This window comes from Typopeltis vanoorti, chromosome 3 (genome assembly GCF_054136105.1).
Source record: "Typopeltis vanoorti isolate ZY-2024b chromosome 3, IOZ_Tvanoo_1.0, whole genome shotgun sequence".
Taxonomy (NCBI): domain Eukaryota; kingdom Metazoa; phylum Arthropoda; class Arachnida; order Uropygi; family Thelyphonidae; genus Typopeltis; species Typopeltis vanoorti.
In genome coordinates, this window is record NC_143551.1 from 86,078,108 (window position 1) to 86,093,633 (window position 15,526).

General features: G+C 36.8%; 1 protein-coding gene across 2 annotated transcripts in view; it reads right to left on the reverse strand.

Annotated features, from left to right (window-relative positions):
- LOC150108348 (uncharacterized) overlaps nt 1-15,526 on the reverse strand; it is a 509,704-nt gene that overhangs the window by 249,721 nt on the left and 244,457 nt on the right. The window lies entirely within an intron of this gene.

Here is a 15,526-nt window from a genome sequence, read left to right on the forward strand (position 1 = left end):
AACTTCAAGAAGAAGAAGAAACTGGGTTCAGGCCAAATAAAGGTTGTCAAGATCAGATTTTCACTTTACAACAAATAGTTGAGAAATCATGAGAGTATGACAAGCATCTGTACTTAAGTTTTGTAGTTCTGGAAAAGGCATAAAAGACAGGGTGCCCAGAGAAAAGCTTTTCAAAACACAGCAATTATATTATGGGGTAAATGGAACATTATACAGAGCAATACATAGTCTATATTTAAGTTGTAAGTTAACAGTTAGAATTGAAGGAAATAAAGGAAGATGGTTTGAATGTAAAATCAGGTGTAAGACAAGGATGCACATTTTCTCCACTCATATTCATCATCTATATGGATCACATTACAAAAGAAAGTGGTATTAAACCTGATATTAAAAATGTAGATATCAAACTTTGCTCTTTCCTTTATGCAGATGATATTGTCCTCATAAACACATCCAATACAAGTCTCCAGGGTTCTGTAACTAAATTGCATAACAGCTATAACAAATTTGGCATGAAAATCAGCAATAAAAGAAGACCAAAACTATGAAAATAGGCAAAAATAAAGAAAATTTCAGCTGTATTCTCAATAGAGAACCCTATAAAACAAGTAAAATATTTCAGCGATTTAAGCACAGTTTTTAGTGAAGATAGCAAATTAAATTTGGAAACAGACAACAGAATAAACAAAGCTAGTATGGTGGGGAGTTAGTTGAATAAATTAATATGAGAGAAATTAGCCAAAACACTAAACTATCAGTATACAACACAGTTTTAAGTTATGGATCAGAGAGTTGGGTTAGAAATAAAGCACTCAAAAAAAAAGAAAAAGTTCTCAGGAAAATTAGAGATCTGAACAGATGGCATCAATGGTAGAATCATATTAAAAATGAAGACATTAAGAAGGAATCTGACATTGTTTGCATTCAAGAATGTATGAGCAGGGCTAACTAAGGTGGTCTAGTCACTTAAATAGAATGGGAGAGGAAAAATTCGTAAAAAGCGTTTGATGCCAAGATCGCAATAAAAAGACCCAGAGGATGACCAAGGTCTAAGTGGAGTAATTTAAGGGGATAATAAATCCCTCATTATTTTAAAGCCGGATACGAAACTCAGAGATAGAAATCTAACAGGCTTGCTCCACCTTTGCTTCGAGTGTTGCCTAGTGTTGTACTACTTGGGTGTTGACTTACGCTTGGACTCGCCGATAGTTCTTCGGCATTTCGATCCCCGAGTTTCATATCTGGCTTTAAAATAATGAGGGATTTATTATCCCCTTAACTTAATTTATGCCACTGGAAAAAAAATAGCCTCTTGGCTCTTTATCATATTAATAATATTTATGGATACACTGTTCTGGCAATTTGTATAGTAAGGGTATGTAAGTTCGTTTCACTTAAACCTTCGTAATTTCCAGGTCTACCTACTCACTGATGAGACCCCAATGAGGGTGGAAACCGGTGTGGGGCAGATCTGGCTTTGAGAGACTCTGCTTGGAGGTAGGTTTTTGCCTGCCTCTGAGAGAGGCCATTGCTGAGATTATGGCTCTGCTTGGTAGTGGTGTGAACCTGCCACTGGGTAGAGCCAATGCTGAGAAGTTCTTCTCGGTGATAGGGTGAGCCAGTCACTGAGCGGAACAATGCTGAGTTGGGCGATCTTTCGGGATCGTCTTATTTTTAGAGCCCACTTCACCTATACAAAAAGGTCGAAACTGGTCTGGGTAGTGACCTCTCATCATATTGTAAAACAGTAATATATCTTCTAGGAGCTGCGTTTTAGATTATGAGAAAATATTAAGGGTAGTGATGGGGCTTGTTCCACCTTTGCTCCGAGTTGCCTAGTTTTGTACTACCCAGGTAGTACAACACTAGGACTCGCCGATAGTTCTTCGGCATGAAACTCTTAGATTTTGATCTCCGAGTTTCGTATCCAGCTTTAAAATAGTGAGGGAGTTATTATCCCCTTAACTTAATTTACGCCGCTGGAAAAACATAGCCTCTTGGCTATTTATCATCTAAGTGGATTAATTTAGTCTTCGAAGTGCCTTAGAACAAATGTTAGATATGACAATATCGGTGTCTTGACAAGTAATAGACTAAGTTGGAGGAAAATTGTTCATAGGAGATTAATAATAACAAAGTTAATCATGTAGTGCTGTCATAATAGCTTGAACACTCCTTGAAGGTACATATCAGGAAACTGATGATGATAATAACTGATGGGGGATGTTGGACAGTTATCTGTGGATGATACAAAAAATGGCAAAGACTTTCATCTTTTTATCTAACACTGATTTGAATATTCCTGGACTGGGAACTAAGAAATGGAGATATAGCTGTAAACTCTCAAAATGTAAGATGGATATTATTCATTTTGATAAGCACAACTTCGAGAGTGGCTATATTATTCCTGAAGTTGTGTTTATCTATTATCACATAGATCGATTATTAGTGCCTAGAACATGAAATTTAGCTGCCATACATTAGGTTTGTGGTTGTTTTAAATCACAGCAAGGCTATAAGACCAGTGTATTATATCTGTTAACTGTATGTTCCTCTGTGCCAGTCAACCTGTTTTGCTGAATGAAAATCTAAGTTTCTAGGAGCAAAAGCACTCTCACCTACACATGAAGCTTACTAACTTACCTTTAGATGAAAAAAACCCTTATTTGCATCCAAGGCAGGATTCAAATCCAGGATCTTCCAACCAAAGGACAGCCTTACTACTAATGAGCTATAGACTGCTAATATATCACAGTCCCCAGAGAATTATTTTCATGATCCAACAAGGCAAAAGAATTTGCCTTGTTGGATCATGAAAATAATGCAAAAGAACATTTAAAAAAAATAGGATTATGGAATATCCCTTAATGAACAGACCAATAAGGTGTCATCTGCAGAACTGATTTGGTGTGTAGATGAGGGGGGGGGGAACTGAATTAAATTTCTTTACTTGTGTGTGTGCGTGGATGGTTTCTTTCATTTCCCAAGTGGTGAAAAATGGGAATATTTCCATTTGTATGAATGAATAGCTTTGGTGAAGAGTTTGGATGTATTGCATGCAATTCTCAATAATTAATTTAATCATCAAATTTATGTTGGTGTGCACATGATTAGCACAGGGACTAGATAAGGATCATGCCTATAATATTAACAGCACAATCGCATGCTCAAGAGTTTCTAAGGTTGGAGAAGTCTAATTATGAGGACTAATATTCCTAAGGAAATATGTAAGTCTAATAAGTCAAACTTTTTTAAATTAACTTTTAGCATCATTATATACCAATATGTTGACGACGAGTATCAAAAACTGAATGTAAAAAAAGAAGTTCACTATGCTATGTTCATTCACTATTTTTCTTTTCTAATTGATATGCAGAAATAGAGAGGTTATAATGCCATTGTATAATCAGGCCTCATATGGATTATTGTGCACAGATTTGTTCACCGAGTTTTCATGTTTTCATCTGAGTGTGTGGTGATGAGGATATGTTGGATAGGATCCAGAGAAGATTCACAAAGGTGGTCAGTGGTCTTTGGAATGTGGAGTACGAGGACAGATTGAGAGAATGTACATTGCAGAGTCTTGTGAATAGGAGGAGGAGGGGTATAATTGAGACTTATAAGCTAGTCAGGGGTTGTTATTAGGTTGACATGGAAGAGAATTTTCATAGAATGGGAGAGAGGGGGGGTAGAACAAGGAGGGGCCATCTCTGGAAACCTATAAGGAGAGTGTGAGCAGAGGATGAGGAGTAGGTTCTTTGCATGGAGAGTGGTTGGTGAGTGGAATGCATTGCCTGAGTGTGTTGTGAATGTAGACACATTGAATCAGTTTAAAGCACAGTTGGATGAGCATTGTGTGCAATAGTGTGTACCTCCCACAATGAGTCTCCATCTCCATAGAGGTCAGATGTTAATAATAATAATAATAATATACTGATGTGCTGTTTCACCTCAGTGGAGTACACAAGGGTATATAAACTCCAGTAGTTGGTATGGAAGCAAGACAAACTCAATTTCTTACTCAACACACTCTTACTCCACTTTTACAAAATACTGATCTGTTCGCTTTTTCCTGCTCTAGACTGAAAACTCTCTTTTTATTATAAAATTCTTTCACTCACTTACATCAGCATCACTTTTTTTTCTTTTGTCTACTTACCAAACTCCGCAATCCACATTCCCTTTGTGTTTTGTCATAGTTAACATCCATTTATCTGATATTAATAGTATTATAGGATATCCACAGATTCCTAAGATTCACCATGGAAGATCTGCTATATATGCTACAAAGTCTGTCATTCCACAATTAAACTTATTCATTATCTGCATGCTCACTACCCATACTGGCAGAGAATACTATGCATCACCATCATTCTCTGTGCAAAAAGCCTGCTTCTCAATCCACTATGTATAACTTTCAGGGATGGCTCCTTATTTCTTCCTATTTTTCTCTCAGCAACTTTATATCTTAATCCTATAATTCCTCTCCTATCTACCAAACTCTGTAGATTACTTTATGACAAATGGTTCTTATAGACAATATTCAAGTCCAGATATCATCTTTACAAGGAACCTGTATAATTTTTCTAAATTTTCTTCATGTCCTTCAAATTCATGTGACTAGATTTGTGCAAAGTAGTCTACATGTGGTCTGATTAAGCCAAGGGAATTCCCACCACTATCGGATAGTCTTAACCACTGTGGAAGTTGATGTATCCTATGAACATTAATTCCCTGTCCACCATCACAATCCATCCAAGATTTCTCATCATTTCCACTTCCTGCAGTTTAGTCTTATTAGTAGAATGTGAAGCCTTCTATATATGGATCCCAATATATAAAATCATACACTTACACTTCATTCCCAATGTTAGCAAAAAAATTGCTTAGTAAGTTTCATGAAGTGCTGATTCTGTGGAATCCCACTTGTCATTTTCCTCATCCTTGATACTGCTTTAAACAACTTTTGATATACATAACTTTTTGATATGATTTGACTGATATTTTTGATATCAGTCAAATGCAATCTACTAGCCAGGTATCTAAACGATTCTTTGTAACTGAAATACCAACATGTCATGTAGCAATCTATCAAATCTTTAAACTATCCTTTCTAGTTAGAGAAAATGTTAACTAGGCCTCTAGGTGGGAGATGTTTTCATTATCTTGAAGCCTGAAGTGTGTGCTTTTTGGAGAAAGGGATCTAGTTTATTTCTCTCAACATGCACTGCAGGTGAAATCCTTCGAGGACATGCCAACTACACTATAGGGACCCAGATCAATCCTTATACAAAGGTACAGCAGCAAAATGCTTCTGTAGACCATAGCACATGGAATTGAACTTAATAGTAACAAATCAAAAAGCTTCCTGACCAGCTGTGTATACTCTACTGTCATTTACTCTGCCAAATCATGCTTGGAGGTAGCCTGAGTATGATGGTATGTAGGGAGAACTGTTCAGGTCATGCATGGACAGGTAACTGGGCTCTTCTGTGTGGGGAGTATGACTGTGAGTCTTTTACTTCCCACTGCATACCCCTACTGTTTATTTAACTCTTCCCTTCAACCAAAAGTGAAGGATATCTCAACATAATATGCATTGTCAGTTTAATGGCAATTTTACCAACGTCAGTTTATGCGTTAAACTTTGCTATATATGTTTACAAATTGAACATATTCCTGATGAAGTACAGCATAATGCATAAGAAACTAGTGGAATAAAACAATTATTATATCATAGTTTTCACTGTAGTAGTTTATATTTGAAATAGTGCTACAAAGGTCAACATTTCCTTTCTTCCATATAACCACTTACCTACACATGTCATTGCCATGCCATAGATCTTAGGACCTCTCATGTGAGGCTGATATATATATATATATATATATATATAAAAAGAAAAAAAATGTCTCATTTATATCAGTTTTAAGTAAGTTAATATCAGACTTATTATTTCCAGACTTATATAGTGGTGTAGCTAGAGCTTTTGCCACTGGGGCTGTGCCTGAGTTTTCCGCCCCTCTCAATACATACCAAAAATACTACAAAAAGCCAAAACGACGTATAGGGAAATAAATTAAAATGCTATGCTTATTTTTGAAGTAAAACTTTAATTTCAACATTCTAAAATGTTACATTTCTTGCTTTTCTGTTAGCAAAATCATCGATGACATTGGCGAAGTCTATTTCATAGTAATGTAGGTAATTCTTAATCAATTATATTTAGAAAAACTCCTCTCACAACTAGCAACACTTACAGCACTTAGAGGAAAATTCGCAGCAGTATTACAATATTTGGAACTGAGTTCACGAGACTGTATGTTAGAATTGACTGTAAAAGTTCAAAAAGGTTCAAAGTGTTGCCCGGGGCAGACCGCTCCCTCCGCACCCCTCTAGCTACGCCACTGGACTTATATCAGACTTTTATTTCCCCTTAAAAATTAGTATAGTAATGAGTCCATTTGTTGATGTATTATGTTTGACTGACAATCTATGCACGCGCGCACACACACGCACACGCACACACACACTCCTTGTCAGCTTTGTGAGTTAACTTTATTAACAAAAGCCCAAGGTTAACAAGAAAAATGCATATTTTTTCAGCAAGATACTCCTCTGATTTCCATGCTGATGCATGTAGTACCCTCAGCATCTGTTTCACAGTCAATTTATTGCCCAAGATGATTTGATTATGTCACAGCCTCTTAACCAAAAATTAACTAAGACTTTGATTTGTCAGGTGTGTTTTGCAACATATGTAAACCTCTGAGAGTCATTTTGCTTGTCCATACACAAGTTATTCCAGGACTGTGGCTGGATGGGTTTTATTCAAAGTTCGTATTTCGAATTCTAATAAAAATTTGTCATGACATTTCTATAATTTTCACTTCAGTGTTTCGTTATTTTGCTCTTTTGCCTATACAAAAGAACAAAATGTTGAAACTATATATTACAATAACTCTGGCTGGACAGAATTTAATAAAACTTGAAATTCAGAATGCATACGAGATGTCTATTCATCCTTGATTCAATTTTGGTTTGAATTATTCATTTTTATTGGTAAAAATGATTCAAATTAATATTAATAATTCCATACAAGCTAGGCAGAATTTAATGAAATTTTCTATTTAGGAAGGATCTCTATTAAAATTTGTTGATGTAACATATAATATGTGGGATATATGAATAGCTCTTAACCCTATGAAATCCACCCAACCAATATTCATCCGAAAACTAGCATCAATAATTCCTCCACACTCTGTTAAATTCATGTGACAACTATTCCACACTCCCATTTACAACTCAACTCCAAACCCACAAAGCAAATTTCTACTCCTCCTTGTTCATCCTTTCTACCACTGTCCTCTGAAACAGCCAACCATTTTCCCAAGTAATACAATCTGCAGATCTTCAAAGTAAATATGCACAAGTACTTTCCTGCCCTATCTACAAGAAAAACTAATGATGCTATCAGAATGCAATGCAGAAAAGGAAGGTGAAAGAGTTGATTGGTTTAGCTGGAACCAATGACCTGAGAGATGAGAAGTATTGTATGAGGGAGGCTGTGAAAGAGTTACTGGAAGAGGCAAAAAAAGAATGGTGAGAAGGTAAAGTTTGTAAGTCTGCTGCCACACTATAGAGGTAAACTGAGAGGGAAGGTGATAATAACTAACAAATCAATGTAGGACAGTGCAGAACAAATGATGCAGAGTTTGTGATCAGAAAGACTATACAATACTAAAGGACTGCATTAGAATGGATTCAGGGTTAGGAATTGAGAGAGAGGTTTGTTCACTGAAGTAAAAAATGCAGAAAAACTCAATATATTAGGGAAGATGCAGGTGTGTGTGTGTGTGTGTGTGTGTGTGTGTTTTCATTTTCCTCCCAATAGTAACCCTACCAGGAGGTAATTTATTCCTACGTGCTCCATTGCATTACAATGCTTATATTACATGTAGCTTATAAGTACTGATAACATTCCTATTTATATTTTTGTATTAATTTTCATATTTACATTTAGATTTTTATATATACATGTATTAACACTATACAGTATAATTCACATAAAACTGAAAATTGATTTTATTAGCAAATTTAGTTAATTCTATGTAATAGTTTTTGCTAAGTCTCTGTCTTGACACTGGCCACTTGTCTCCGGAAGTGATGACGTGTTGTATTAGGGGCATCCGGATGGAGTCCAATAACTGACAGTCATAAAATATGTGGTCAACAGTCTGTTGAAGGTGTGGACTGCAAATGCACGATGGTGATTCCAGGATATGGAATCTGTGAAGGTAGTGTCTTAGTTTTCCATGTCCCGTTAGTAGTGTGGTTAAACTTGGAGAAATGGCGTGTCTTTTCAGCTGGAGTCTGTTTCTGATGCTAGGAAAGAATTCTTTTGTTGTTGATCCGTTTTTTGATGTTTTCCATTCTTCTTCCCACATGTCTAGGCTTTTCTCTTCTACAAGTGTTTTTATTGCAGATTTCGAGAATTTCTGGTAACTTGTTTCTAGCCGCTTCTTTAGACAACTGATCTGCTCTCTCGTTTCCTGCTATTCCAGTATGTGCTTTCATCCAGCAGAAATTGATTTCCCATCCTTCTAGGGTGAGATTTCGAACCATATTTCTTGTCTGTTCTATCAATGCAATATGGTTGTTCTGGTTTTTTATGCCATCTATAGTGTTTCTACTATTGCTGTAGATTGCTGCTGTCTTTTGCTGGGAGGTGTTGAGTTCTAATTCCTGGAGATATGTCAGTGATTGAACTATAGCAAGTGTTCTGCTTGGTTGTTGGAACAGAGAGGATGCAGTCTAGAACAGCGTTCTTGTATTATGGACTGTCTGTTGTATGCAGTGAATGAACAACTGACGTTCCTTTCGGTTTTGCTTCTGTCAGTGTATATTTGGAATTCGTCACTTTCAGAGCTTTCCTTCTCCTTAATATTTGTTTTCTTTGCTGGGTGAGGCCACTTACTATAGTGAAGTGGACGTTCGTAGCAATTTGGATCGATTTTGTAACTTTCGATATATCTTCCAGAAGTGACTTCATATATATCAGAGATAATTCTTGTATTTTCAGGCAGATCGGTGTTAGAGCTGCAATAATGCAAGATGCCTCGAAAGATATTGTCCTGTATCCTCTGATTATGCATATGGCTATAAGGCATTGAACTCTGTTAGTTTTTGTCGGTTTATCTTTGATTTTAGTGTATGTTTCCAGGCAGGTGCAGCATAAGAAGATATCAGTGGCAGTATAGCACCAGTATATATCGTTTTCAGCGCTTGTTAGCCTAATCCCCAGTTAATCCTTGCTGACTTAGCTAGAAGGTTTACTATTTGTAAGCTTTTTTCGGCAACATATGAGATGTGCTTATTGAAGGTGAATTTTTTGTCTATTGTTTCTCCTAAGTATTTTAGCTCACTGGCTGCCTCGAGAACTTCTCTGTTTAGGAACATTGTTACAAGTTGTTTTGATTTTTTTCATGAGATGTGGAGCACTTTAGACTTGGTGCTATTGAAGGTCACTTTCTTCTCGCGTGCCCACTCTACAATTTTAAAGAGTTCTTCATTGGCCGTTACTTCTAACTGTAAGCCGTCGCGTTCCTGAATCATTATCATCGCATCATCAGCAAAGGCTATGACTTTTGTTTCAGTGATGACAAGGAGTCTTAAAAGTGAGTCGTACTGGATGTTCGAAAAACCTGGTCCACAGCAGGAACCTTGCAGACAGCCTCGTTTGACTTTTTTCATTACAGTTGTGTTGTTTTAGTGTCATGGTTGCTCTTCTGTCTGAAAAATAATTTTTTGTAAGGTTGAGTAAGTTTTTAGGGCATTTTAAATCTATTAATTGATTGATTATGGCTGGCCACCAAGCAGCATCGAAGGCTCCTTGTACATAGAGTGAGATCAGTAGTACATCTTTTTTTTGCTGTAGACTGTGTTCTGCGAATTCTTTCACCTCCATAATTGCGTCTACTGTGCTGGACTGAGGTCTGAATGCATATTGATTGCTGCTTAATAAGTTTCTTGAGTAGACGTAGTGCATTATTCGGTTTATTAGAAGTTTTTCTAGTACCTTACCAGCAACGTTTATGAGGCTGATTGGTCTGTATTTGTTAATTTCGTCGGATGTTTCTTTTCCTGGTTTGATTATAGGTATAATTTTTGAGTGTTTCCATTTGAAGGAAATCATCCTCTTTTTAGGCATTTGTTGTAAACTGTTGTTATGAATTCGGGGAATTCGAGAAACGCTGTTAAGAGTATGTCGCTGCTTATTCCATCTTCTCCAGGAGTTTTTCTTGGATCCATTGATCTTAATATTGATTCGATTTCATTAATTGCAAATGAGACGTCGTCAGGAAAGTCTATATCTTTTTCCATTCTTTGTCTGCAAGTTTTGTGGATTTCTTCATCTGTTGATTCATTATCATCGGGAATAAACTTCTCTATCATAATAGCTGCAGTTTCTGCTAAGTGTTTAGTATAGGTGCCATCTGTTTTCTTGATAGTTGGTAGTTAAGTGTTGTCTTGTTCTTGTTTGCTGCTAATTTATGTATGCAATTCCAAGGATTTGATATGGTTGAAACTGTACAAAATTTTTTCCATCATTCTGTTTTTGCATTTGTAATTTTGGATGACAGCTGTATTTGGCTTTATAGTAGTTCTGTCTTCTGCTCTCTCTTAATTCTTGGTTATTGTTAGTTCGTCGTTCCACCATGGTACTGATTTTCTTCCATCGATGTTTAGCTTCTTGGTTGTTCTGAGTGTTTGATCGCTGGATTTTTTCAGACCTGATGAGAGTGCAGTAGCAAGGAAGTCTATATCGCTTTGTGTCAATGCCCAGATGGCTAGGTTTTTGTCTAAGCTGAGCTGTTTTTCACTGTTCACATTAAAGTGATGTTTGGAGATTAAGAGTGAAAATTCTCTTTTTAATGCTTTTATAAATTTCTCTAGGCTGGTTTTATTGGTGAAGTATTTGATGTTAATGCGGTGGTTTTTGTTGTCTATTCCGTTTAAATTTTTGTTACTGAAGATGAAACTTATTATGCGATAGTCAGAACAGCTTTCCTCTTCTTCATATTTCCATTCAGAAACCCAGGGTAAAATAGTGCTGTTTACCATTGCTAAATTGATGAAGCTGCTTCCTCTGGTATTTTCGAATGATGAAGTGTTACAGTCGTCATTTAGTATGTGCAGGGAATTTGATGCTATGAACTCTTCCAAATTTTTACCTCTATAGTTTGTGCTCTCGTCAAACCATAAAACCGAATGGGCGTTGCTATCTATTCCCATAATTAAGCCGTGGTTGATGGTAAAATCCACAATGTTACTCATTTTTTCTAAGTTATATTTTATGTCAGCATGATAGTTAGATACATACTTGCAGCGAAAGTTTCAATTCCTCTGTACGTAATTTCAATTAGTATCAAGTCCTCGTTGCTGTGCTGAGAAATTAATATTGCCTCGACTTCAGGGTTGACCTTGAATATTGCAACTCTCTTTCTTTCACATCCTTGGGAAAATATTTTAAAATTACTTGGAAAGCCACATATTTTGTTGTTGATGTTGTAGGGTTCTTGTATTAATGCCAGTCCTATATTTTTTCTATTTATGAGTTCTGTTAAGTTATTAACAGCCTTGATAGAGCATTGTAGATTTATTTGAAGACATGCCAGGGAAGTGGTGCTGTTTCTGCCAGCTTTATTATTGCTTTCCATAATCTATGTTTCGAATTTTGAGCTGTTTGTGGTAGTTGTATGTCGGGTAGTGTTTGCTTAATGCCAGTGTTTTCAGTCGTTTTTGGTTTTGGCATGCTTTTGTGATTTTGGCAATTTATGCAATTCATCTCGGACTTATTTCATGGGCACTCACTGAACTTATGTTCTTTAGAACAGAATGGACAGGTGGTTTTTCCCCTGCAATGTTGTGAATGATGGTGAAATTTATTGCAGTTAAAGCATCTCAGAACGCTTATGTAGTCTGCACAATGGCAAATTCTCCATAGGATTTTAACACCGGTTTTCAGCAGTTTGGTCCTCATCATTGGATCGACTTCTATAATCAAGTTTCATTTGTTTGTTTTTTTATTTCTCATGATAAATTTCTATGTCATCTTTGTGTCACCGATGAAGAGTTCTTCGTTCTGCATGCGGATTGAGTCTGTTGCATTGGCCATATCTATTTCACTGGGAATACTGCGTGCGTGTGTGTGTGTGTGTGTGCATGTGAGAAGGAATCCATAAATGGAATGAGGTGAATGAACAAAAAAAAATGCAGAATCTCCTCTCAGGCAACAATATTGAATGGGGTAGTCGATTCAGGATTTAAAGGTGGTTGGGAGTTTAACGGAATACTATTATTATTGTATAGGCACTTCCATAGAGTCTAAAGACTCATCACAGGAGAACGAATTTATCCACAAAATCTATCATGCCTCTCCTTGAACCTATTAACACACAAAGCATTAACAACTGACTCTGGCAACCCATTCCATTCATTCACAACTCTCCAAGTGAAAAATATAATCTTCATGCCCCTACTAACCACACTTTTACTCAACTTCAGGGAATGACCTCTTGTTCTGCCTCCCTCTAGCTAAGTAGTGAAACATTTCCCCTGCATCAATCCTATAAAGCCCTTTAAGTACCTTCATCATCATCATCAAATTCCTGTCATGTACCCTCAAGGGGGTATACAAGATATGATAGTACTACATGAAAAATTACATCATTACTAACTTCCTATCTACAATTTTCCTCCATATCAGTCTGTTACCTGTCAAGACTCCAACATTATCCGATCTTATATTTCCATCTTCTAAAGCACTTTGTACCGTGTCAATCCACCTATATCTTGGTCTTCCTCTGGGACTTTTTCCTACCAACCTGGCAGAGAACACTTGTTTTGCTAATCTTTTCTCTCCCATTCTGTTTAAGTGACCATACCACCTGAGTTTAGCTCTGCTAACACATTCCTGGATGCTGACAAAGTCTATCCTCAAAGAGAATGTTCTGCAGACCACTCCCCATCTCGATTGTTCTATTCTGAATCCTCTCCACCACTTCCTCATGCCCAAGAAATCCAGAAGACTAGACCTGAGCACAGTAATCCAGATGTGGATGTATCAAGGCCTTATCTCTACTTGTTAGTATGTTCTTCAATAGCCAAGTAATCTGATGAGTTACCTTAGCAATATATCCTCTAAACTTCAATTTTCTTCTACTACCATCCCCCTACATTCCTAGCGTCATCTATTTCATGGAGTATAGTTCCATCAATGTAGTATACAGCTTGTAATCTGTTTAGCCCAAAATGCATAACTTGACATTTCTCCACATTAAACTGATACCCATTATTTTTTGCCCATACTGACAGCATATTTAAATCATCCTGCAAGCTCTCCACACTGCCTTGATTCACTATCATTCTATATAATTTTGCATCATCAGCAAACAAAGGAATGTTTCCTTTCAGGCTATTTCTATATCATTTATGTGCAAATTAAATCTTTTTTTTTTTTTTTTTCAGTCCTAGCACTGAACCTTGCAGGCACACTACTAGTTACCAGCTTTTGCCTGGATTCTGCTCCTCCATATATGGAGGAGCAGAATCCAGACTTTTTGATATCTATCCAGCAGCCATCCTCTTATCCCCATAATCAGTGTCAAATCCATTCACATTTGTTCTAATTTGTGTATTCAGAGTTCCATGTGGTATTCTGTCAAATGCCTTTGCAAAATTCAGCAGAATCATCATGTAGCCATTTCTCTTATCCAAACTCAGCTGTCACTCCATTATAAAAAAAATAGTAAACTAAGGCATGAGAGACCTTTCACAAAGCTATATTGCCTCTCATAGAGTATCATATTCCTATCCACCCTTTCCTGAATTCTCTTTTGACCAATTTTTTCCAGTACTTTAACCACTACTCCTGAAATACTGATTGGATGCTACAGTTTCTATATACTAATGCTAGAAGTATCAGGAATAAGAGGGAAGAGTTTTTGGCAACCTCACCAAAAGTTATAGGTGTTAGTGAGATTTGGCTCAAAGCAGATGATGCAGTTACAGGGATAGAATGTGATGGATTTAGTATTTTCAGGGAGGATAGAGTAGACAGAAAAGGGAGGTGGGGTACTGCTGATAACAGCAAATGAATTGCAGCTAACTAGAGTAAGAATTAGTAGGGTAGATGGCAGTTCTTTTGAGTTCTATTGGCATCAATCTGGTGTGAGATTGATGCCAATAGAACAAAATATAAAACTGGTTGCTGCTATAAGACAGGGGAGCCAGGGATGATGTGGAAAACATGCATCAGCAAATTAGTATGAAATTAGCAGGTTGATATATATATATAAGAGGATGGGAATAGATAGTATATTGGTTAGATGAATTGGAGATTAGCTCTCTGAACAATACCAGCAGGTTGCGTATGATGGAGCAGTGTCTCAAATAAAGGAAGGTGACCAGTGGCATGCTCCTTTTGTAAACAACATATCATGTGGATTGACTGGAAATCTTCAGTTGTTTGCTGATGATGCAAAATTGGGAAGAATTATAAGTAGCACTGCTTATGTTAATTCCCTTCAGGAAGATTTCAATAGACTTTTGACCTGGACAAAGGAGTGGGGTTGTAGTTTTAATATCAATAAGTACAAGGTGTTGCATTTTGGAGTGCAGAAATATAAGACTGTGTACTATATTGATGGTGCCATACTGCAGGGTGGATGAGATTAGAGATTTAGGAGGACGATTGACAGCATACTGAAGTTTAGAGGGCATATTTGCTAGTACTGAAAAGACTGCACATCGTAGTGCTGCTATGATAAGAAGTACTCTTTCATGTAGAGATATGAAAGTGGTTGTGCTACTGTATAAAGCACTGTCAGACCACACTTGTACTATTGTCCTCAAATCTGGACACCTGGTTTTCAATGATGTGGAGACATTGGAGAGGGTCCAGAGGTGAGTGACTAAGACAATGTCAGGACTTTGGAATACTGGCTATGGAGAGAGGTTGAAGAGATGTGGATTACAGAGTTTGGTGGATATGAGGAAAAGAGATGATATGATAGAGACATTTAAGTTAGTGAGAGGATTTTATCAGATTAATCCCGAGAGGGATTATAAAAAGAGTAGATGGTGAGAGGAGAAGAACCAGAGGTCATCCCTGGAAGTTATGTAAAAGTGTGGTGAAGAGGAGTGTAAGGAGTAGATTTTTTACATGGAGAATTGTCAGTGAATGGAATGCATTACCAGAATGTGTTGTTAATACAAGAAATGTTTAAGATTCTATATGATAAATATGTTGTCAGTTGAATGAACCTCCCACAATGAGTCTTCTGACTCCATGGAGGGTGTAATAATAATAATAATGAAAAAGGTGACCAGCAAACTCATGAACAGTGGAAGAAAGGTGATTACCACGGTATATGGTACAGAAGGCAAAATCAGATTAGATAATTAATTAACCAAACAGGCAAAAGGAAATTCCAAAGAAGCTGAGGGTTTGGAATGGAATATTGG